Raw genomic sequence first — 22,532 nt, 5'->3', positions numbered from 1 at the left:
AGTGGTAGAAGTACCCAGTGTTTCAAGTAATTAAGTTGGAAAGTGCAAAGGAGAAACTGGTTTGTTATCAGCCATCATTCTTTAACAGAACAGAGCAAAATTCTTGTTCGATCCTAAAAAGGCCGGTTTACAACATTTTATAATTCTGTAACAGTTCTTCAATGTTGTTTTGCCAAGAAAAGTGGTTAGATTTACAACTGTAGATGTTTATTGAGTTTTTTCCAAGGGAACTGCTCTTGGTGCTGCTTCATTCATCTCCAAATGTCTGAACTACTTGTCATTTCTATTAAACAATAGAGAGGCTGAAGAAATAATGCTTTTACTATCACAGTAATTCCAAGATTAATAAACGCCTCTAACTTACTAGATACACTTGTACAAACATATTGTCTATAAATCTATGCTAGATACAAAGCATGCATATTTAAATACAGAATATGTCAAATTGTGGCATTTTCCAGTGCTCTATAATAAATTAATTTGTACAATAAAAATAATTGGAGATATGAATGACCACACACATTACTCACACTGCACATCTTTAACACAGCAGTTTATTCCCTAGCACAGAAGCTGGAAACAGGAAACAATCTGAACAATTTCTTGTAGCCTAATATGATGGCACTCATGTGGATTGCAGCTTTTAAAAATCCACTGTAAATAGGGCACACTAAATAAATATGACTGTTGTGCCTATGAAACTCAAGCTGTGTGATTTCATCACTTTGGCTTCCCATAAATGAATAAAAAGCATATACCATGTTAACTTATATCATCAATTGCTGTCTCAGAAAAGTAAACTGAGACGTGTACTATGTCCTCAGTTCTAGGCCATTAAGTAGCAAAATAATACAATTGCAGCCATACCAACCTACACTTCCAGAAACATTTCTTTATCAATCTGAAGCCTCTGCTAAAAGGCACGAATTGTAGAAGGCTGGTATTTGTAATGGACAGGATGATTTGACATTCGAAAATGTTCATTTGTTCCGTTTTTCACCAAATCAATAACTTGAGGAGCTGTCATGTTGGGTTGTTGAGGAGGCCAGAGTCAGACACCAGGTTTAGGTCTGGCTGCCCACACTGGGTGATGGGCCCAGACCTGGGGCTGTTCAGAGAGTTTGGATCCAGCCTCCTCCCTGCATCTCTTGACCCACTCGTCTTCTTCTTTAGCCTGTACCATCTGCAACAATTTCTTTATAAATTCATGGCACTTTTTTCCTGCTTCTTTTACAATGTACCTGCGTCTTTCTCACGTCTTTGCTGGTGTTTTTCCTGGTCTCCTCTAAGCAGTCCTGCACACGGTATAGAGTCATAAACAACTCCTTCCCTTGAGACTAAATTTAATTAAGAAAGGTACCAAAACCACAGTAAAGGCCTAATTTGCATTTTTCTGTATCCTTTAAGAATGAAAAAAACACAGTAAAATGTTGACTAGATATTCACAAAAATGTCTTCTTCCTGTCAATCACACACAGGGGTTTTTTATTTAATTATTCCATATAATTTATCTTCACAGTTCCCTCTATAATTCATTTCCACAGCTCCTTGCTTCTTGGACAGGTTATTGATCTACTGTGTACAGAGGAGGTTTTTTAAAGTCAGTCTTTTAATAATAATTACCTATGCACGAAATCAAGGAGCTTTTTAATGCAAGCAGTTGTAAAAATTTGATCAATGTGGGCATTACAGCATTAGGCCTTAAATTAATTGTTTCAGCTTACAGTTTAGGTAACTTTGACATCACTTTAATATGTGATCTTTTCAGAATTTTAACATGTAGGAAATGCTATCTTCATAAATCACTGTCAGCTAAGAAAGCATAAAACAAAGTAAATGGCCTGAATGATTTTCCAGTTGCAACTGAAGACTGAACTAGCCACTGCCCTAGTTTACAGCCCCTAAGATAATGATTTAATATCTCAAAAATACCAGGGAAAGCAGTGAAAAAGCTCCACCCACAGCATTTGACAGAAATGTTTGTAGTGTGTTACAGAAGCATCACTCGTAAAGTGCCACTGGGACACAGCAGAGATCAGCTGTGCTGAAAAGGAAGATTGAGTCTATATCTAGGAACTCTTTGCTTTAGTTCACCATACAAATTTTGTTAAGGAATATATCAATTAAGTTTTCATTAAAAAGAAGAGGTTGTGATTCTTTTTAACCACTGGATTAAAATTAAAAAAGTGTAGCACTATTAGTCCCTCCTTATTAACCTCAGTTGGGGGTGGTAAATAGAAGCTTTCTCAGACTGATCACAGATCATTTGTTTTAAAAGCAACACCTGAAGTAACATCAAGACAGTGCACTGTGGGGGTCGAGTGTGAACACATTTTGGATCACACACTGGTCAGCTTCCCACTGCTCCTCAGGGACCATTGCTGTGAATTGCCCTCAGGAGCAGGGATAATGGAGCAGTCAGTGAGCCCCAAAAGATGGAAGAGAAATGGATGAAATGGATGTTCTTTCCAGGGGGAAGAGATATGTATATAAAAGCACATATATTCCTTTGAAGTGATTTAATGGTTTGCATGTTGTGAACTTGTGTACAATTAAACAATCCTGATGCTTAGTGTTTCTAATGAGTTGTTTAATACTGTGGGCCTTCAATTTGCCACACACCGAGCAGGCTATAAATACTGATTTCTATAAATTATTAATAAAATCAACATCTTTTATCACTTTCTTGCCTGACATAAACTACGATGAGCTGAAAGTCCCACAAATGCTTTTAAGTGGTTCCCACTCTGCCCTCCCAGCATACATGAAGAAAATATTTGTTTTTATAAAACAGTGGAAGTGCTTTTTCTGTGGCTAGAATAAATTTCCTCAGTGTTTCTATAGTGGATACTAATAACCAAAGTGGCTTTGTTATTACCTAACAAAAGGCTAACATGCTTCATTTATAAAAAAATTGTGTCTTTTCTCTTGTCTGTTCCATCTCATCCTTGTTTTCGGCTATAGTTAATTATTTTTCTCATAGACAAATTAAACCCCATTAGTACTAACAAGGGAAATTCAGATTAAGGGCTCAGGGAGGCTTGGATCTTAGTGTTAACATTGTTGTGTGAGCAGGAATTTATCAATTTGGGATTAAAAATTAATCAACAAAAATGTTTTAGGAGCATGATTCATAGTCAAACCAAAATACCAGAATGTTTGTTTGATTCCATAGAGAAGACAAACATCTTTATCTTAACTCTATGGGAATTGCATGGGAAAATCAAAAGGAATGTATCTTTAACAAAGCCAAATTTGAACCATCACGTGTGATAATTTATTTTTTTTCTTTTTCTCTTTGCCTTTCCCAGTGTGAAAGGACTCAAATGAAAATAGCCAGATAATATCACAGATGTTTACACCAATCACTGGTTATTGCTTATCCAAATGATGTTTTAATACAAACACACAACTGCTCTTTCTGCTTTATAGATGTCAAAATTTCGTTTCAAATGTAATAAATGCAGAAGTGTGAGCAGATGTGGCACTGACAGTTTGCTTTCTCCACTGGGCTGTGTAGCAAGCTCGAGTCACATCTGCATTTTTAGAATATTTGATTCTGTGACTTTTTGACCCAGCCTGGTGCTCCTCAGTTGGCTGCTGAGGCTGGTGTGGATGGGCTGTGGCTGTGCAGGAGATCTGGAGAGCTACTGCCAGCTCAGAGCTCTGCAAACAGCAGCACCTCCCGTCAGGCAGCTCCTGGAACCACAGGCACCTGATTGACTTCTTGGAGAGCATTGAGTAAACTCACTTTTCCAGCCACAGAGAGTCCCTGAAAACTGTGACTGTGTTTATCCCAGATTTTTCCCAGTGTTTGCCATGGTCCTGCAGCATCCCTGACTGCTGCACCACTTTGGTTTCGGTCCCAGCTGTGCTCTGATAAAGCTCTTGGAAAGACTGGCTGCCAAAAGCAGCGGGACGGGAGTCTGCAGCCTCTGGCATGGCTGGAATTTCAGAGAAGGATTTTCTTGTCAGGTGGAGGTGTTTCAGGGCATATTGCTGTATGGTGGCCAGGAGAGTCACCTAAGTTCTGTCTCTCAAGGATCCCATAATCTATGGAAATGGGCAGCCTATAATTCTGGGAACCAGGCAGAGAGAAATCCCAAGGAAGAAACTATTTTAGTGTAACAACAGCTGAAGCCATAAACCACTGTGAAATAAATACACTTTATAAACATAAAGTGAAAAAGTAGTCCCTCACTAACAGTTTTTATGTGATTTATGTCTTTAATTTATTTAAATCAGTGACCCATCAAATGCAGAGAGAAAATTAGGAATTCAGCAAAAATTTCGGCAGCCACAAGGAAATACTGAGGTTTTATTTGTTCTCCTCCTGCAGCTGCTTCTCCATGTTACATGAATTTATCTCAAAGTGAAGCATGGTGAGGAATCATCTTGCCAGAATATTATTGATCTGTGATTTGGGTACCAGGCTCACTACCCTGTAGACACTGTAGATGTGAATGAGAAAATTTACTCCCTCTCACCCCCAAATTTTTTCAGAGAGTACTTTGTTTCAGATATATCATTCTGTAAGCTTTTCATAGCAGTTTTGTGACCAAATATGTGCCACTTATAGTACTTCTGGGATTTTTCAGTAGACCAGGAATGAGTCAGGATGCTTGTATTAGTCAGCTGGTCATGGCTTGAGAGCTGCTGATATCCGTGCACAGGGCCCAGAGGGCTCCACATGTAACCAGGCTGGGCTCTGAAGTGCTGAAGGGAAGGGGTTTCTCTTTTTTTCATTCCTTTCTTTTTTTCCCCCATTGGTTACACAGGGATTTAGTTCAGGCTCAATAAATTCAACAACAAGTACCGGATCTTCAGCTGCTGTAAAATTTCACACATTTGCTTCAAAAGCAGACGCTGCCTTTCACAGTGGGAATTTTCCTGCTATCTTGGGTATACACAATTTGCAAGTGCTGAAGTTGGAGTGTCCAGCTCTGAAACTTTGAAAAAGATACTGAGATTTTCCCTGCATTGCTGCTCTCCGCACTCTGAGCAGTACTCTTCTCCTTGTTTTTACTGTCTTTGTTGTTGACTAGTAAAATTATTATTTTTACAGGCATTTTCCAGAATTATGTGACCATATTATGCCCATGGCATTTGAGAAAAACATAGTCCATGTATCAGGACAAAGCCAAAAATTCACAGAATGAGATTTTCGTTAGCCAGCTCTACTTGATTGTCTTTTAGGACATCATAGTGTTTGTAACAATCTGGCCCTCCCTACCAAAATCATCCAGTTGTCTCTCCATATTTACCAGGAGAAATATATCAGTCATTAAGCATTGAAAAAGAGGGAGTTTCAGTGTTCCCCAAGATACTGATTCCTTTTGAAGCCTCTGAGCTACAAACAACCTGTTTGCCCCTGCAGCAGCCACTTGGTCAGGATATTGGTGGTCGGGGAGGAAGGGCTGATGGGATAGGGTATGAGTGTGGGCACATGGCTTGAATGAAGCCCCTCCCTCTGTAGTTGCCTCAATAAAAAATGTTCACTTTTGAAGGCTTGGAACTGTACAAGTACTACCTGGAAAAGCTCTTTTATCTTCCATAGAATAGGGTTAGTTCAACTCATGAGTGCATTTATTCCTTAGGAAGATATCTTTAGGATTAGACTCTTTGAAGTGCAACAAATACAAGTTGCACTTTCTCAAGGCTATGTCATTATGTGTAAGAGCTCCTTCTGGAGTTTAGCCATTTAAAATATTTTTAAAGTATTTTTTTGTTAATAGAGTGAGCCATAAAGATGAGATAATGGCATTCGAATATTTGTTCTTGCTCCACAATGACTACCTTTTTACCTTATCTATGTCAAGGAAAAGCTCCTACATTCATAATGCAAATTTTCTGCAAGTGGTTTTTAAGAGCTGTGCCCAGCTCTGCACAAAGACAGCATCTTCCTGAAGGGCCATTGAACTCTGCTCTGTAACATTCTGTGATGGTCACAGAAAGTTCTACCTCAGCAAGACAATAGAATGAAACTGGTGATTTCTGCAAGACAAGGACCAGTAGCTGCTACCTGTTGTACCCTACCACACTGTACATCACGTGAGTGGTACCCAGCTATCCCAGGTGTACCTGTGCAATCTCGGTCTAGAGGTGTGTACTACAGCCACTGGGCACAGACCTTGGCAGCTCCACAGTCCTTCTAATAGGCAACCCATGCTGAGAGCCATAGGAGACAGGAAAGGCATTCTAGTTCATCAGTTATGCCAAAATAGAACCCAGAAATATTTAACCGAGGTTCTAGCATGAGTGGGAGAATCCTTATGGTGTAAGATCGGATACTGAAAAACACACACTGCCCTATCCTTATCCAGGGGGGGATCAAGTAGTGCCTTTTGAGTCTATTGTCCTGACCTCAGTTTTTGTCTTTATTGTCACAGAAGCTTTTCTGATTCTTTTTTTTTTTATTATGTTGGAAAAGACCTGTGAAATCATAGAGTCCAACCTTTGACGAGACACCACCATATCAACTAGATCATGGCACTAAGTGCCATGTACAGTCTTTTCTTAAACACCTCCTGGGATGATGACTCCACCACCTCCCTGGACAGTCCATTCCAATGTCTAATGACCCTTCCTGTCAAGAATTTCCCTTATGACCATGTGCTATTCCCAGGCTTTCTGATCCAGGCTCCACTGCCTGGTGTCATGCTGCTGTGCTGACAGCTCCTTCTAGAGTTCTGATAGTGAGGGACAACAGGCATGGCATGCAGCTGTGCCTCTGCAGTTGTTAGAGCCAAGTTTAGATGAGATTTAATCTGTATCAGGCGTGGACACTCCCTGCATTTGTGTCTCAGTAACAGTATTCCCTCATAGATGGTGTATGCCAGGTTTTTCTGAGTCCTGGGAAGACAGATGATGCCAGTATAACACCAGATCCATCATGATACAAGAGAAAGAGATCCATGATGTCTGATCTCCTCTCGGTAACACTGAGCCCCCTACAACCTTTGTAAACTCACATGAACTAGTAGAATGAATATAACAGACCAACTCTTTGCATTTTCAGCTGATGCTTTTGACTTCAAAAGCTTCAGAAGCTGAATCTGCAGCACCATCAAACCATAACTCCAAGAGGAGTCAATAATTCTCTTTCCAATGTCATCTCTATTGACCTCAGAATGAGATTTGCTTTTGCCATACTCTGGAATATGGAGCCCTCTAATGTCAAGAAGCTGCACTGGGTAAAATGTGTCCTCCACAGCTCAGCTCCTCACCTTTGGGCAAGTTGTGGATACTGCAGATTCATTCTACTGTGCTGAAACACGGGATGATATCCTTGGTGAATGAAAGACATGTATTATGTATGCTGGCTCCACATGCAGTCTTTCAAACTGCTCCTGTTTCTACTCTGGTAACAGCTGACTCCACTGGTACTTAATCAGGCCTGAACTCAGCATTGTATCTTTAAGAAACTAATATTTTTCTAATTATAGATGTTTTTTACAGCAGTGGTGGCACACACCATTCCAACAAATGCTGATGGGAAAATGAGGTAAATAAACACATTGTGTTGCATGACAGTTTTATTTGCAGAATGGATACAAGGCAAATTTCTGGAAGAAGCCGGTAAGTTAAAGTTAGAAATTAAATCCTGCCAAACCCATAAAGTTGGGTAAAATATGTGACTACCAAAGAAACAAAGAGTATGAAGAGATAGCCATGCCACTGAACCTCAAACATTGTCCAATGGCCAAAAGCAAAAGTAAGGCTGTATTAATAGTAGATAGTTTAACATGTAACAATGAGAAAATCTGTAATAATGGCTTAAAAAGCCAGTCTAATTTTCCATGACCCTCCATAAGCCCAGTAATACTCATTAGTGTCTACATGAATTTGTTAAACCTCCTCAGCATTGAAAAAACATGACTTCATTCAATTTGGATTTGTGTGCATCTAAAACTTTACATGCTGCAGCTTCTCTGGGAGTGACAATAACTTATATTTTAGGATTAAGGAAACACATGATATATTCCACATCTCCAGAACAGTAGCTAAATAGTGTAATCTGCCACATTTCAAAAAGCAATCAAATGCACAGATCCCTGCCCTTTTAAGCAAGCAAGCTTGCCTGTGAGAGAAGCATTCTGAATTTCATAATCAAATGAAAAATGAGCTGAATGCAAGTGAGGCTACGAGCTGATGCAGCTTCATTACAATAACAGGGTCATTAATAGTTATTGATGATAACTGGGATAAACTGTCAGATATCATCCATGTGACATGAACAAATGATTACTACACGGAATTCTTTAAGGAAAGAAAAATCCTTGGGTGAACTTGCAAGCTGGGAGAGGAGATGCAATAAAATACAGAAACAGGGTGTTTGCTTTAATTTTGGACAATCTGTATTTGAGTAAGGAAGCCAGCATCCCACAAGGACCCTCCCTGGCACAGCAATGTTACGGATTTCAGGAGTAAGTTGTGATGAAACGCCCCTTTCGGCTCAGGAGCCTGCGTTCACCCCTGACTGATTTCATAACGCTGCTCAAGCTGACACGCTGATTAAAGGAAAGTCATTCCATTTAATCATTAGGTAAACACAATGCAGAGTGCTTGGTGGGCTTGGTGAGTGCGGAGCAGATCAGTTATTGCTCCTCAGGTGCTGATAGTGCTATCGGGCTGGATCAGCTCCTGCGTTATCAGCACCCTGCTCTGCCCTGAAGAAACTTCTTGAAATCGTAAACAAGAAGCCTTTGGGTATTTGCTTTTCTCTCTTTCAAATACACATAATCGCTCAGCAATACCAGCATGGTTAAATTACCCCTAGAGCCAAATGACTTTGAATTAGATTTGTTCTCTTAAATACATCAGTCCCCCCAGGCCACTGGTACCTGTGGAACTCAATGCACCAAAAGATCTCTGCTGGGGAGATATTTTGCCACCCAGTTACAGCCTAAGGTGCATGTAGTGCATAACCCCCCCCCAATAGCTCATGCTATGATACACAGACTGTGTATTTCTCCAGATGAAGAGGTGGCTGAGCCCACCCACACCGATGTTCCTCTGAAGGCCATCAAAGAGTCTTCTCCTGTGTCAGTACTGTCACCCCTTACTGAACAAGGACATTTTTAACTTAGGTGTATGACTTTCAGTTTTCAAGGCAGGTGAAGGCATTTCAGCACTAGGGTAGGATTTTGCAGAGCACTGCTATAGATCCAGCTCTTCAAAGCAATGGCAACTTTCTATTGATTTCCATGAGAGTGGAATTAAAGTACAGCTTTCCAAACCCCTTCTGTGCAAAAAATGCAGACTTCATTTTAAGATTTAGGAATCAGAGGATCATAGAATTTCTTGGCTTAGATGATCATCTAGTGTCAACCCTCCTGCCATGGGCAGAGATGCCTTCAACTAGACCAGATTGCTCAAAGCCCTGTCCAACCTGGCCATGGTGATGCCATGAGGGCTAAGCTAAGCCAGACTTAAGCACTGATGGGCATCCTCCCTGTTATCTCAGTCTTGGCCACAGAGAACTGCTTCTCTCCTTGCATTTGCACTGGCACCTTCTGACCTGAAAGCCCAGGGGAAGTGATGGGCAGCATGCACAGAGCTGGAGGGGAAGGCACTGCAGCACAGTCAGTGGTTTTCCTTGGACAGAGCTGATCTTTCCCTCAGACTCACACAAATATGGAGCCTTGCTATGCTGCCTTGAAGGGGCACCACACAAGAGGACGTGTCTAAATCCTTCTAAAAAGGATGTTCTGTCATTCTACAAGAAACAGCCTCCAAAGGTCCCTCAAGTAGGAGTTTTGAAAAGGCCTAACTTTGCAAATTAATACTTTTCAGGCAGTTCCTGTCATATTTATTATTATAATTACTATTACAGCTATTGGCATTTTTGCCCATAGTTGCTCATGCATTTTCACAGAACGAGGATAAAATTGGAACCCAATTAATTTTTCCAATTCTACTCTCACACCTTTGAAAACCAAGAAATTCTGCAGTTGTCACCAGCCTGCCTATTATTTTGTTTGCTGCTTCCCTCCTGAATAGTGACATCAAGATGAGCTTATTTTTGATACCTTGTTGTCATTTCTCTTTGTTTTCTGCTTGCAAGATGCTGATGGCTCGTTGCAAATTGGAGAAGGCTCCCAGCATGTCAGCTGTCTGGACAAACTGTGGGAGCAGGTTAGCTGGGAATAAAACCTCCCAAAGACACCGGTGTTACTGTTTGCATGGCTTTACCTCTTCAGTTTCCAATGACTCTGACTTCAAAGAAGTGCTTTACAAGTTCCTACATTCAGAGCTTTGTAGATAAAAATATTTGTTTCATCTTCCCATCAGGTACTCTCAGAAACAGCCTTACAACAGCTGGTAAAGGGGAGGGAGGCATTTTTAGTGTTCTGATTCCCTTAAAGCAGCAACACCTTGCAAAACTGCAGGACAATTAAAGGTGCTGTGATTTTTCTGCTTATCATCCTTCCTACCTTGTGTATTCCAGTTTAATACATCCTCACAACTGTGATTTTGCATGACCATACTTAACATTTTGCCTTCTGAATACAAAAAGATGCATTTCCTGGTCTGCCTGGATACTGTGCCAGGGAGCGTTGTTTCCCACTTGATAACATTTGAACGTTCTTGGGAAACACTGGTCCATTTGTTAGAATTTTGTTCAAATAAAATCTCAGTCAAAAGTGCTGTAGGGCCTTTCACATGAATCTTTCCAATGGCCTTGTTTAAACCATGAATTTTCTTCAGGGGCTGTTGTATTAACTTATTTACTTATTATTAAGGACATTGAAGATTGAGAAAAATAAAGGCAAACCTGCAGAGTGCTGAGCTGAAAGACATGTATCCTAATCACAGCATACAGTAAGGCGTAGAGTGTGTTATTAGGATAAAAGTCTGACCATGAAAAGTGACAAAACACTCATTACCTTGAGAAAGATCAGCATTTCTCCAATGTCTCTCTTGTAAGAACAGAGGTTCTCCTTCTTTGGCTAAACCTTGTTTCTAATTAAGTCAATGATTTCAACCTCATGATGAACTTCATCTATTTTTTCCCTTCCACTAAAAAATTAGACTACTTTAAAATGAACTGTGAATTCTACGGAAATATTCTGGTTTAGATAAAATTGGCATTGAGTTACTAGGCATTTTTTTGTCAAAAAGACAATGAGATAATGGCACTGATTTTACAGTGGTGCTGAGAAAATTTACCATTCAGGCCTGTGTCTGAGTCTCCTGTTTGCTTGATTCATTGCAGATTTTCCCCTCATCGGATGAGTGGCTTGACCATTTGATTTTATTGTTGGTTTCTTTCCAGATGCCAGAAGTACTGAGTATTTAAATATATATCTGGAGTTCAGCAGGAAATTGAAAATTGATTCTCTACAGCAGTTATCTGAGATATGGTTCAAGTTCTCACTTCAAGTTAGCCAGAGCAAAGAGCTAAGGCAGTCTCAGGGGAATGCCAGCTTGACAGATATTCTGGAGTGATTTCTGTGGTATCTTTGAAGAGAAATTCTGAAATTATGCTTTTGTTTAAAGAAGTCTCCTGTCTACTCTCAGCTCTCTAAATAAGCATGGAGGGTAAGAAGATAACAAAAAGGATTTTGGGTTTTTAGTAATACACAGACAGCTTTCAGTGGAGACATGAGTGATGAACTGTCAAATAAGGTGATGATCAGATCCAGGCTCTTTATGATTTTCCTTAGCAATGCTGTGGCATGGCCACAGGCTGTAGTCACAGCTCAGCCTGCTCATGTTGGATATCACAGATGTAGCTGTACAGGGGGTGGCTTCTTCCCAAAGTATTAATCCCTGGATTGCAATAGGAGCCAGCGGGTTGGACAGGAGAAAAAGGAGGACACAAGATGACAGCCCACTGCTGGAACTGGGATATCCACAGAGACAGTGTGTGGATGGCTGTTCCTGCAAGCACATCCACTGCTGAGCAGTGTTGGAGACTCGTGGCTCAACCTCTGCCACAAAACTGAATTTACCCTCCCTCAGTTCCCCAAGCAGTTCCCAGGGCTGTCCAACGCTGCTGAAGCAGAAGAGGCTCCAGTAGAGCCAAGTCCTTCCTGTAAAAGTAAGTGGCATGTAAAAGTCCTATTTTTACCAATGTTTCTATGAATTTGATATACTGGCAGAGATGTACTGACTCACAGTGGTAACCTTTGGCATTCTGAGATGTATATAAATGAATGCTTGAAACAACACTTGGGAGCAGAGTTGAGAGATGTTTTTCTCAGCGAAATGAATTAAACTAACCTTGGGTAAAACATTTGCAAGAATATAATAGTGACTTAGATACTTCCCTGCCTCAGCTTAAGGTGTCTCCAGCAGCACCTGCAGTGGTTGCCTATCAAATGTCACTTGGCCTCCAGAACCTGTGATACATGAGAGCTCAAACCCCTTTTATGCTCTGGCAGGAGAGTGAGTGCAGTAATGATTCACTATTACAGGCCAGTGTTAGTTCAATACAGATTGATTTGGTTCTGTATCTTTTTCTTTAAAATGCATCTCCACACAAATGGGTCTGGTGTGTTCAAGCTTCCTAAATAATCATTTCACCAAAATTCTGTAATAAATAAATTACCCTCAAAAATCTACTGGAATTACAAATAAATCAGCAGATTCTCTGTTCAGCAGCAGCAATAAATCCTTCTTCTATCACAGCATACAGTGTTTACATTTGCCTAGGGGCTCTAAAACATTATGAGATGAAATGATTTTCCTGTTCCTTGGTGTCTGACTACCATAGAATTTAAGTGTTTCGTGAATTTAATTGTGAAGAGAACAGTTTAACATTTTTCAGACCCCTGTGGGAAAATGGAAGGAGGAGCCAACTGAATATTGTGCTGCCTGGAAAATGATTCATATTTAAAATTTAACAATGATGACTGTACCGGGGGAGATTCAGAAGGGCAGCAAATGACCCCATGCCCATTAAAGATCTGTGCAAACTGGCAAAAGAAGGATTTGGTATCATAAGTAGGGCCTAGCCTTCTGCTTGTGGTAGAGTTTCATTCCAAGTTGCATAAATATCTTTATTTATGCAACATTAAGCCAATTTTCAGCATTTTCCTGGAAATCTATTAGTTGCTTTCAGGCTCTCTGAAAGGTATCTTATTTCATTGCAGGAGAATTCATCTGTCATGCTCTGAAGAGAGTGTTTATATCTCTAGCAACTAAAAGCTTGCAAAAAGGCAGCTGCAATCTTTTGCTGGAGCAGAAGCAGAAGACACAAAAACTATTACTGTTTCTTAGATGTAAGAAGAATTCTATTTTCAGTGGAAGAGATTGTCCTGACTTACCTTGATTACTGAAATCAAGGAAAACATAACTTCAGTCTACCAAACCATTTTTGTAGAATTCAGGGAATGAGAGAGGGGATTGCTGTACAAGCTGAGAAAGAAAACAAAACTACTAGTTTTATCTCCTTTGAACACACAGCCCTTTATATTTTCATTTTCCCATCTCTATTTTTTTTCTTGGCCCTCTTTTATTCACTTTCTTGCTTTGAAAAAAAAGCAGGGAGGAATTCTATGCTATTGTGTATGATCCCTTATTCTGACTTCCATGCTTGGTGCACAGAAGTCAGGGTGTGACATGAACAACAATTTGATGTACAGAGCCTGCCATGACAAAAGATTTTTGGATTTTATTCAGGAGTAAATGACAACAAAATCTTTGAAAACCTGAGAAGAAGGTGGGATAATAAAAGGGATGTGTGGGAGAAGATGAATATAAAAAAAGGATCAAAACAGATAAATTTCAGTTGGCAAGTGATAATATACTCTTCAGTTTCCTAGAGTTAAAATTGTAGCTTCCAATGTATTTTAGTGATGGATCCTGCATAGGAAGTTTAACGTGAATTAGCTGCTATAAATTTGTTTTCTAACAAAAAAAAATAAAATTAAATATCATCTATAAATTTTGCTAATGTGCTTGGTAGAGAAGCAAAATCAGCAGCAAGAAAAAGAGTACTGCTGACAATTTCAGTGAAGAGGACAATCAGTCAAGTATCATGTTCATCACTCCTTATTTACTGTGATAATTAGATCCCAACATTCTGCACTGCGACGTGCATGACTTGCTTTGTTCAAGATGTTGCCCACATTATGTGTTTGGGAGTTGTCTCCTTCCCTTGCCACCAACTTAAAATACATCCTTTTAGTGTCCATGCCCTGGAATTGAGTGCTTCCACAGTTCCTGATGGTCCCAGCACCTCTCAGCACCAGCTGACACGGAGACAAATGAATCTGCTTCCAGGGACACCACAAAGGATTCCTTTGGTCCACTATAACAAATGCCTGGGTACATCTTCAATAAATTCTCTTTATCACTGAAAATTAGCAGTGGTGTGAGAGGGTCTCTTGAACTTTGTAGCTACAGCCAGGGCTAAGAATGACAGAATCTGACTGCTGGGAATTGGAAGAAATAAAAGAGTAAATCTGAAAGCAGAACAGCCCTGAGACTGGAGCATTCCTGCATCTCTCTTAGGGTGGGACTGTGCATTAGCAGATGGCAGCCTAAAAACAATATGTGCTGAGAGAGCTCGAGATGTATGGCAAGATTTTCAACACCTACGCAACCGCTCAAAGGAGTATTGTCTGTCAGGGGTGGTGCAGGGATTTACAAGTTGCTTTTGTGTGGATTTCTGAAGCTGTTATCTGCACACCATCAGCCAGGAGACGTTGGAGGCAAATTCAAGGCAAATTTTCACAAAATGGAATACGATAACTAGTCACAATATTAATCCATAAGCTTTGATGTGAGCGTTGTAAAACACATATAAAGCAGCCCAGACCCCTCTCATTGGTAGATCAGGGAGTTCTGTTGGTTGTGAGAGGCAGCAGAAAATTGCAACTGAAGAGCAAATCATGATCTTGCCATCTGCCTGGAAGGAACTATTATATAGGGTTTGCTGTCAATCAACCAACCTGTTTTGAAGCAAAGGAAGAACAGTACATGATTTTTTTTTTCCATGCTCATTTCATGCACTAATTCCTTACTCAGAAACTATTTCCAGCACACAGGGCTCTGTTTGCAGCTCCCTGCCCAGCCCTGCAAGCAGGGAGATGAGGTGTGGAAGAGAGTGTTTTTCTTAAATAATGACAAAGCTCATAGCTGTGACAAGGAATTAAATCTTAAGGTATTGTATTTGTTAAAGTGATGGCATCAGGGAATATTGGCTGCTCTATATCCCATAATCATGATAATTCTCACTTTTTTTTTGTTCCAGTGTGAGAGTTTTCCCCAGTCTCTCATTTCCTCCTCTTGAAGGGTGTATTTTGTGTTGCTTTATGATTTTTTTTTTGGTTGGTCGGGGGTGGCTTTTTTCATGAACATACCTAAGGCAAAAATTGTTGCTGTCTACCTGCTTCATCTTTTCAAAGATTTTCCTGTGAACTCTAGGCTATAGTATTGCACAGCAGTGTATTTCATCCATAACTAAATTTCCTTATGTAGCACCTCTAACCTGAGGATCTCCAAGCATGCTAAAATAGGTGTGTGAAAGCCACACCATGCCCCTGCAGAATCCAGGGCATTTTAGAAGTAATAAACTGAAGTATAATTTAATATCATAGAGTGAATCCGTTATAAGGGTTCACACTGCAGGGGACAAGCAGCAAAGAAACCTCTCAATTTGTTAATAGTTTTTTTTTTTCCCTCCACTGACTTTCTTTGTGATAAACTGGAAGCAAAAACATGGGTTTGCAAATAAGCTATTTGGTCAATCCCCTGGTGTAATGTAAGAGCTGAGATTTGCTCTGCAGCTGAGGCTGAGACAGAGTTAAAGGACTTTGAAGTGCTATTTTCAGGGTGGCACCTGGACTTAAAAAAACCAGAAATGCAACACTGCAGAGCTGATCTGGCCTCTTGCATTTTCCTTTGGCAGAGGCACCAGCCAAATCTTCTTTTCCAAAAGAGGTGCTGGGCTATGTCAGGATGTGCATTTGCTGTGTACTGGAGCACCCAGGCAGACCTGGGTGTCTGGAAACATTTCACAGCCAGGAGAGGCATTGAGCTCACAGCAGAACTCCCTTCAGAGTTCCCTGGCACACAGCACAACCACCCTGGCCTGTTTCCCAAATCAACCCAGTTGTGCCTTGTCACTGGGATTTACTATACTCAACAAAAATTTACTATAATCAAAAAAACCCTCGCACCTGATAGTGTTTTGAACCTTCAAACCAGCTCCTCCCTGTGTTCAGGTGGTTTGAGTTTATAAAAGCTCCCAATAGGAGGGAGGAAGAGAGAGGAGTAGAGTGATGGTGTGCTTTAGGCTGTTTCTGAAGTGAGAGAAGCAGCCAAAAGTCCATGGAAAAAGTCTTTGATCTACAGTGAGACAGAAACAAGAACTAAACCTGCCTGTGACCCCAGTGTTTTTGGGGTTTTTGAGGTTGGTGCTTGGGAACCAGAATTTTGGAACTTGTGGAGTGGTTTCCTGGTTGTGTTTCTGGTTTGGGCTTTGAGCTTTCATGGTGTGTTGGGGAAGTTTTGCTCTTCACAGTGATGGGAAGTTTGGGGCTGACTGGGAGAGAGTTGATGTATCTTTGATCTTTTGTCTGTGTAGCAACTTTTTTGTCTGGCACCTGGCTGCTCTTCCTACAGTTTTCCCTGAGTCAGGAGAAGGTGGGAGGTTGACTGGGCTGGGGGAACCTGCCCCAGTGCAGCTGGGCAGGAGATGGGGTATCAAGCTGGGAGTGACTTGCTGCAATATTATAGGGAGAAATTTGTTTCCTAGATAACCTTGTTTCTATGCTGATGCCTGAGATATGTCAAATTTGACAGAAGAGGCTTAATTTAACTGCTGTTGAAACTTCTTTTTTTTTTATTACCTTGGCATAATGACAGAATCACAAAATGGTTGGAGATGGAAGGGGCCTCTGGAGATCATCTAGTTCAACCCTTCTGCTAATGCTGGTGAAATAATATTGGAGACCTATTGTTTATTAAGTTTAACTGAAATTTAGGAACATAGCAAGCAAGAGGGAGTGAAGATAGCCCAGTGACCAAGTCTGAGCTCACCACAGTGATTTTGCTTCCCACAGTGCTAAATGGCCTTGCTTCTCTTGGATTTATTTTATTTATGTTATGAATATTAAAACACCTGTACCTTCTCGCAAAAATTGACTTTTCAGCAGCAAAAGCAAATGCTAAACCTGTGCTTGAAGACTGATGTTTGACATAATGAAAGAGGTAAATCAAATGCCAAGGGTCCCCTCTGGCTATAGGTACACTCACTTTCAGTTTATGCACTCTGACCCGTGATTTGCCCACTGTAGATGGGTCTTGCATGTAATGTGGTTTTAGCTGGTCTGGAAAGGCAACTACAGGCCAACAAAAGTAATAGTTTGTTTTCAAATCAGAGCTATTTCAACAGCATTTTATGTAATGGGTTCACCCTGACTAATCTAAGAATGGGCTGGAGGCTCTTGAGTTTGTGCTATGCAGAAGTTGAGAATCCATGTTGTGGATTTTCAGATCAGAATGATCTCTCCAGCTAATGTATGGCTGATAAAGGATAACAATATCACAGGAAACCATGAACTGGCATCACTCAAGCACTGCTTTAACATTTATTTCTCTGCTTTTTGGTATATCTGAACTGAAACTAAATGCAGAACTTGTCTCCATTATGTGATGGTTATGTTTACCTGCCATGATATCCAGAGCCCACTCATGTTTTTCTGGTAATACTTTAAATATATTGAGTGCTATTGAATTTTTTTTTTTTTTGCATGATGATAATGTACTGCACAGATAATTTTTCTTGTTAATCCTTAGCAAATGCTGATCTTGTCATCTTGTCAGCTAATGACAAGTTATAGATAAGGGTTGAGACTTTTTGTGTGTGTTGTCCTACATACTTTAAAAATAACTAGGACAAAAACTTTTTTGATATAAACTTCCCTGACAAATATAGATGTCTTCTTTTTTATTTCTCTCCTCTCTTAGGCATGGAAAAACTGCAAAAGGCAGAATTGTTGCCTCCCAAACACAGTATTTGTGAAGACTAGATGTCCCTTTAACAAGGAATAACAGCATATTTAAGGTAGGCTGGGAAGAATAATTGTGAAAATCCTTCTTTTTGTGCTCTGCTCTCACTTATTCCTTTTGTCAATATTCAGACTTGTTATTTTATTCTTTGTTTTCCCGTACAAGCTACTTATTGTGCTCTTGTGGTTTGGTTTTTTTTTCCCCCCTAATGGCTTTGGTTATGTCATCTCCCTTAGTTGGATCTTCTCTGTATATTTAGGGGTGGCTGATAAAACTGCTGCTTCTGCCAAGCAAGTTTGGTGTGGCTGAGGCAGCAAGGAGAGAAGTATTGCAGTGATGTGGCAAAAGACAACAGGGTGGAAAGGAGCTGCCAGGTCTGGGTGCCAAGTACAGCAGGTGGAGCGTCTCCACCGAGTGTGTTGTGCTGTTCCCTGTTGCTGTATCCTTGGCTGGTCCTCCATACCCATATGTCTGCACCTGTGCTGGAAACAGAGCAAATTTCCCAGCCTCCTGTACTTGAAGTGGGATGACAACTGCCTGAACCAGCCTCTGGGTTCCCATGGTCAGTGGTTTCCCTGAACATGTTGTTCAGCTCTGCTGCTTCAGGCTTCTGGTGTGTGTGGTCTGTGTTGGCCAGCAGAGGCTGTGGTCACAGCTGGAAAAATCATCAAATATATCCTTGATGTTTTTCCTTCTTGAAAGATTGTGTACCTTCCTAGCTAAGCTTTTCATGGTCAGCATGTTTACCTCCAGGAAAAGCAGTGCATCTTCTCTTGCCCCTGGAAAAGCCACAGGAGAAGAAAACATGATAATACAGACAAAAGGATTTAATGCTGTCATGGTAGATATAGGAAGGGCAGGAAAGGAAAAGGGTTCAGCTGGGTCCCTGAGGTTGGACCAGACCTCCTACAAGAGAGGGAGAAAAGTGATGGGGACTGGAAGTCTCAGGACATGAAAGGTTTTCCTTATAATATATAAAAAATGATCTGCAGGGAGTGGAGCACCTGCATGAGCACAGGGGAAGTGCACGTAGAATGTCAAACATTGCTACACTCACACACATTGAATGTGGCTTAGAAGTATTTTAGGGCAAAGCTGCATCCACAGCTGATGTCCAGGGAACCCTAGAACTTGTACTCTCCCTGTACCAAAGTAATTCTGCTTTACTCTTCATGCTTCTTGTTCCATTGGGGAAAAAAAGAAAAACAACCAAGAGCAAGAAACACAGGGAGGCTTTGGGCCCTGGCTGAGGATTTCTTGGCTGGTTTTACTCTGGGCTTCGTGGTTGCTGTTCAGGCAATCACATGTAGGCAGCTCAGTCTTCACACACTCAGCTGCTGGTTTTCCACGTGGGCTGGTTCTCAATGGAAGAAGGGCTGTGTGGGGAGGTGAGGGGGCCAAGAAAAACTTCTGCTCTGTCAGATTTTTTTTAAAAAGCTTCCACAAATGTTGTGAACCAAAGACAAAAGAGTAAGAAATTTGGCTTTTGGTGGAATTAAGGTAAAACTTACTGTGAGACTACACTTGGCTCACCTGAGTAGGAACACTTTGGTAGCGAGGAACTGCAGTGTACAGTGCCTGTTGCCCAGGCAGCAGCCAAGGCAGAGTTTGGGATATGGAAAGGAGCTTTTTAGGGGTGGGTGGAAGCAGCTGGGAGGGATGGAGAACACAATCTGTGAAAAGCAAAGCTTCATTGTCCCAGAAGCACTAGAACTAATGAGCTTTGCATTTCCAAGGTGGTGAGCCTTCTCCAGACCCTGTGAAATACATGCCTGGGATGTGTTGTGTTCAATCTCTACATGGGGAAAAGGGGTGTGTGGGGGAGGAGGAGAGAGAGGCAGAGGAGGCAGAATGCAGAAAGTAGAGGCCAGAGGCCCCTCTTTGGGTGCAAGCACCAATCTGCTGTCTGCATGAGCCTGCCTTAGTTGCATATGCTCTCCTTTTCTGTGTGCCCAGAAAATTGTGAAAAATAGAGGTTCAGGCAGGGAAGAGCATTTATTTTTATTTGCCTATTTTTGTCATTCACTTGGCATCTCTAAATGAATGGTGGAACCAGGAGGGAAAAGGCTATTCTCCCTGTGCACACAGCCCTTGTGTGTGAGGCAGACTGTCTCAAAGACAGTTGGATACCTGCTGACCTCTTGCAACCCACCTTCACCTTGGAAATATCATGCCAGTGTCTGCTTTTGGCAACTGTGCCAGCAACCCCATGGAGTCTTTCAGTCAGAGCTGTGGAAAAGCAGTTTTCCATGCTCTCCAGCTGGGATAGCTCAGCCTCTGGTCTCTGTTCTTTCCTCTGTGTGCCATGAGGTATCAGAGTGGGGGTGGAAGGACCTCCTTCTGACACTTCACCTCCCAGCAGTCAGGCATAGGCTGTGTATCCCAAAGGTTGTTCTGTCCCTCTGCAGGGCATGGATTCATCCTGCCCCAGTGCTGGTGGGAGATGCCATTGCACAGAATGGTTGACACAACCTTTTGTCCTGTCTCCACTCTATCTAGAGACAAATTACTCTTTCAGCCTTCCCTTTTCATAACAAAGGATTTTGAAATGTGTAGACTGCTCACTTGTGTCTTATTTTTCCTTCCTATTTTCTCTTTCCAGTGTGTCAGTAGCCCCACAATTGAGTACAGGCCCAGGGGCACATGTAAAATATCATCCCCTCCCTGTCATAGCCAAGTGAGGAGGCTGAAATAAAACCCCAAAGCATCAGGTGAAGATGACACTGTGCTTAGCAAAGAGGGTAAGAGGAGTTGTTTTGTGTCTTGTTGGTCCACTGAAAGTTAAACTTGGCAGCAAAGACATCAAAGCAGGTGTGAGGATGCTTCTGCAAGATTTGCCAAGGACTCCTGTGTTCCTGTTTGATGCTGGGAGCCAGGGCAGGGGAGAGGCAGCAAGCACAGCCTGTTTAATATTCTCCCTGTCCCTCTGATCTCCCCCTTACCCTGCAGAAGCAACATGTCCCATGTTTCTGCAGAGCTTGTCCTGAGCAATAGCAGCATCTGTCAGGGGTTAGGTGGCATTAGCCTTGTGGAGCTGGGAGTTAGCAGCGCTTGGCAGAGTGACAGTTGTGCTGTACCTTACATAAATCTGTATCTTGCATAAATCTGTCTCTACCTAGTCTGCCCAGGTGTATGGTCACAATTTGTCTGATTCTTCTTGCTGTCTACAAGGCCTTTCAGTTTCTTAGAAGATTATCTTTTCTTCTTGAGGCCCTTCTCCCTCATCTTTCTTCACAACTCCCACCTCCTTACCCTTTCCCTTCTATCTTTCCCACAAGTCCTAAAGGGAACATATTTTAAACAGGTGTTATTTTAAAATAAATTCCCATCACCTGCCCTCTTCAGTGCTGCAGAAAGCTCCCAGTATGCCCATGGAAAGGGGGAAAGTCTTGAAACTCCCTATGGCTTTGGCAGCAAACCCCAGCAGCCCTCTATTCACCACCTCCTGATATGGGCTGTGCCTGATCCCAGGCCCAGGTATCTTGCTCATCAGTACTTCATGGTACTTGGTTGTCTGTCATCTGCTTTTTTTGACTCTTCTAGACCCTTCTCAGGCCAGAAAATAGTAACTGCCCCAGTTCTTGGCCTTCCTCCAGTGTCTGAGGGAATTCTTCAGGAAAACAAGAAAACCTTTATTAAGCAGATCATTACATCCCCAACCACACTGGTCACCATGAGGCTTGTCCTGAGCCACCCTCTCTTTCCCATCTCTGCTCAGGGACCTGGCACGAGCCCCACTGTGGGGAGGGTCTGTGTGCCAGTGCTCTCCTGTGTCACTGTCACACACCTGCCACCCACTGCTTTATTGTTTTAAGGCTATATTAAAGAGCTGCTCTGAACACTGTGGCAGAGACCAGTATAATGTTCCTGTCGGTCTGCAGGGCCAGGTTCTTAGTATGTATTGCCCAATAAAGTACAGCAGCTCTGAAGGAGTGTGTGATCTGTCAAGGAAACTCATTGCACCTCTCAGTGAGAGTCTCCACTGAGATATATGTCCTTGGGTGCTGAGAAGGAGGTACTTAGGAGTAAGGGTACTCATTACTGTTATTATTTACTATTGTTTGGTGCCTGGTGCTGGTAAGCAGTGCAGGTGGCACACACTTCTACCACAGCTCATCAAGGGGGGAAAAAAAATCCCACCTTGTGCTATAGCACACATCCTGAGCTCTTAAAATAAAAGTTTCTGGTCTATCTCTAAGCCTTATTTCTTTTGTAGGCAGAGGTAAGAGTTGCAATGCCAAGTGAATGGTATGTACTGAGTCCATACGGTGGCTCTTTAAAAAATAATTACATATGGTGCAAGAGGGAGAGGAAACCACTCCATTCCTGTAAATGGCCACTTAAGATGTGGAGAATAAATAACTGTAATAAATAATCTGGTGTAGCTGAGCTTTAGCATTTAGGAATAAATCAGAACTCTTTCCCCATTGTCTGCCGAGGTGCATTGGAAATGGAGTTGGAAGGACAGATTTCCCTCAGAGTTGTGGCAAGGTGTTGGAAAGCCCATGGGAGCGTGTAGGAATCTCCTGTACTCCCGTGTGTTTTGTTGCACTTTCCCTGCACCA

At 41.6% G+C, this 22,532-nt stretch overlaps 1 long non-coding RNA gene across 1 annotated transcript in view; it reads left to right on the top strand.

The window, feature by feature from the left end:
- The window catches only part of LOC120324654, a 35,264-nt gene extending 17,248 nt beyond the window's left edge, over nt 1–18,016 (top strand). The window contains exon 4 of the long non-coding RNA XR_005566140.1: nt 17,926–18,016. This is a non-coding gene — a long non-coding RNA (uncharacterized LOC120324654). The remainder of the gene's footprint in view (nt 1–17,925) is intronic.
- The last annotated feature ends 4,516 nt before the right edge of the window (nt 18,017–22,532 follow it).

This window comes from Pipra filicauda, unplaced genomic scaffold, assembly GCF_003945595.2.
Source record: "Pipra filicauda isolate LSUMZ 115617 unplaced genomic scaffold, ASM394559v2 scaffold63_size3267554_pilon, whole genome shotgun sequence".
NCBI lineage: Eukaryota > Metazoa > Chordata > Aves > Passeriformes > Pipridae > Pipra > Pipra filicauda.
Note: the sequence above shows the minus strand (reverse complement) of the source record. Positions and strands in the feature narration are given on the sequence as shown.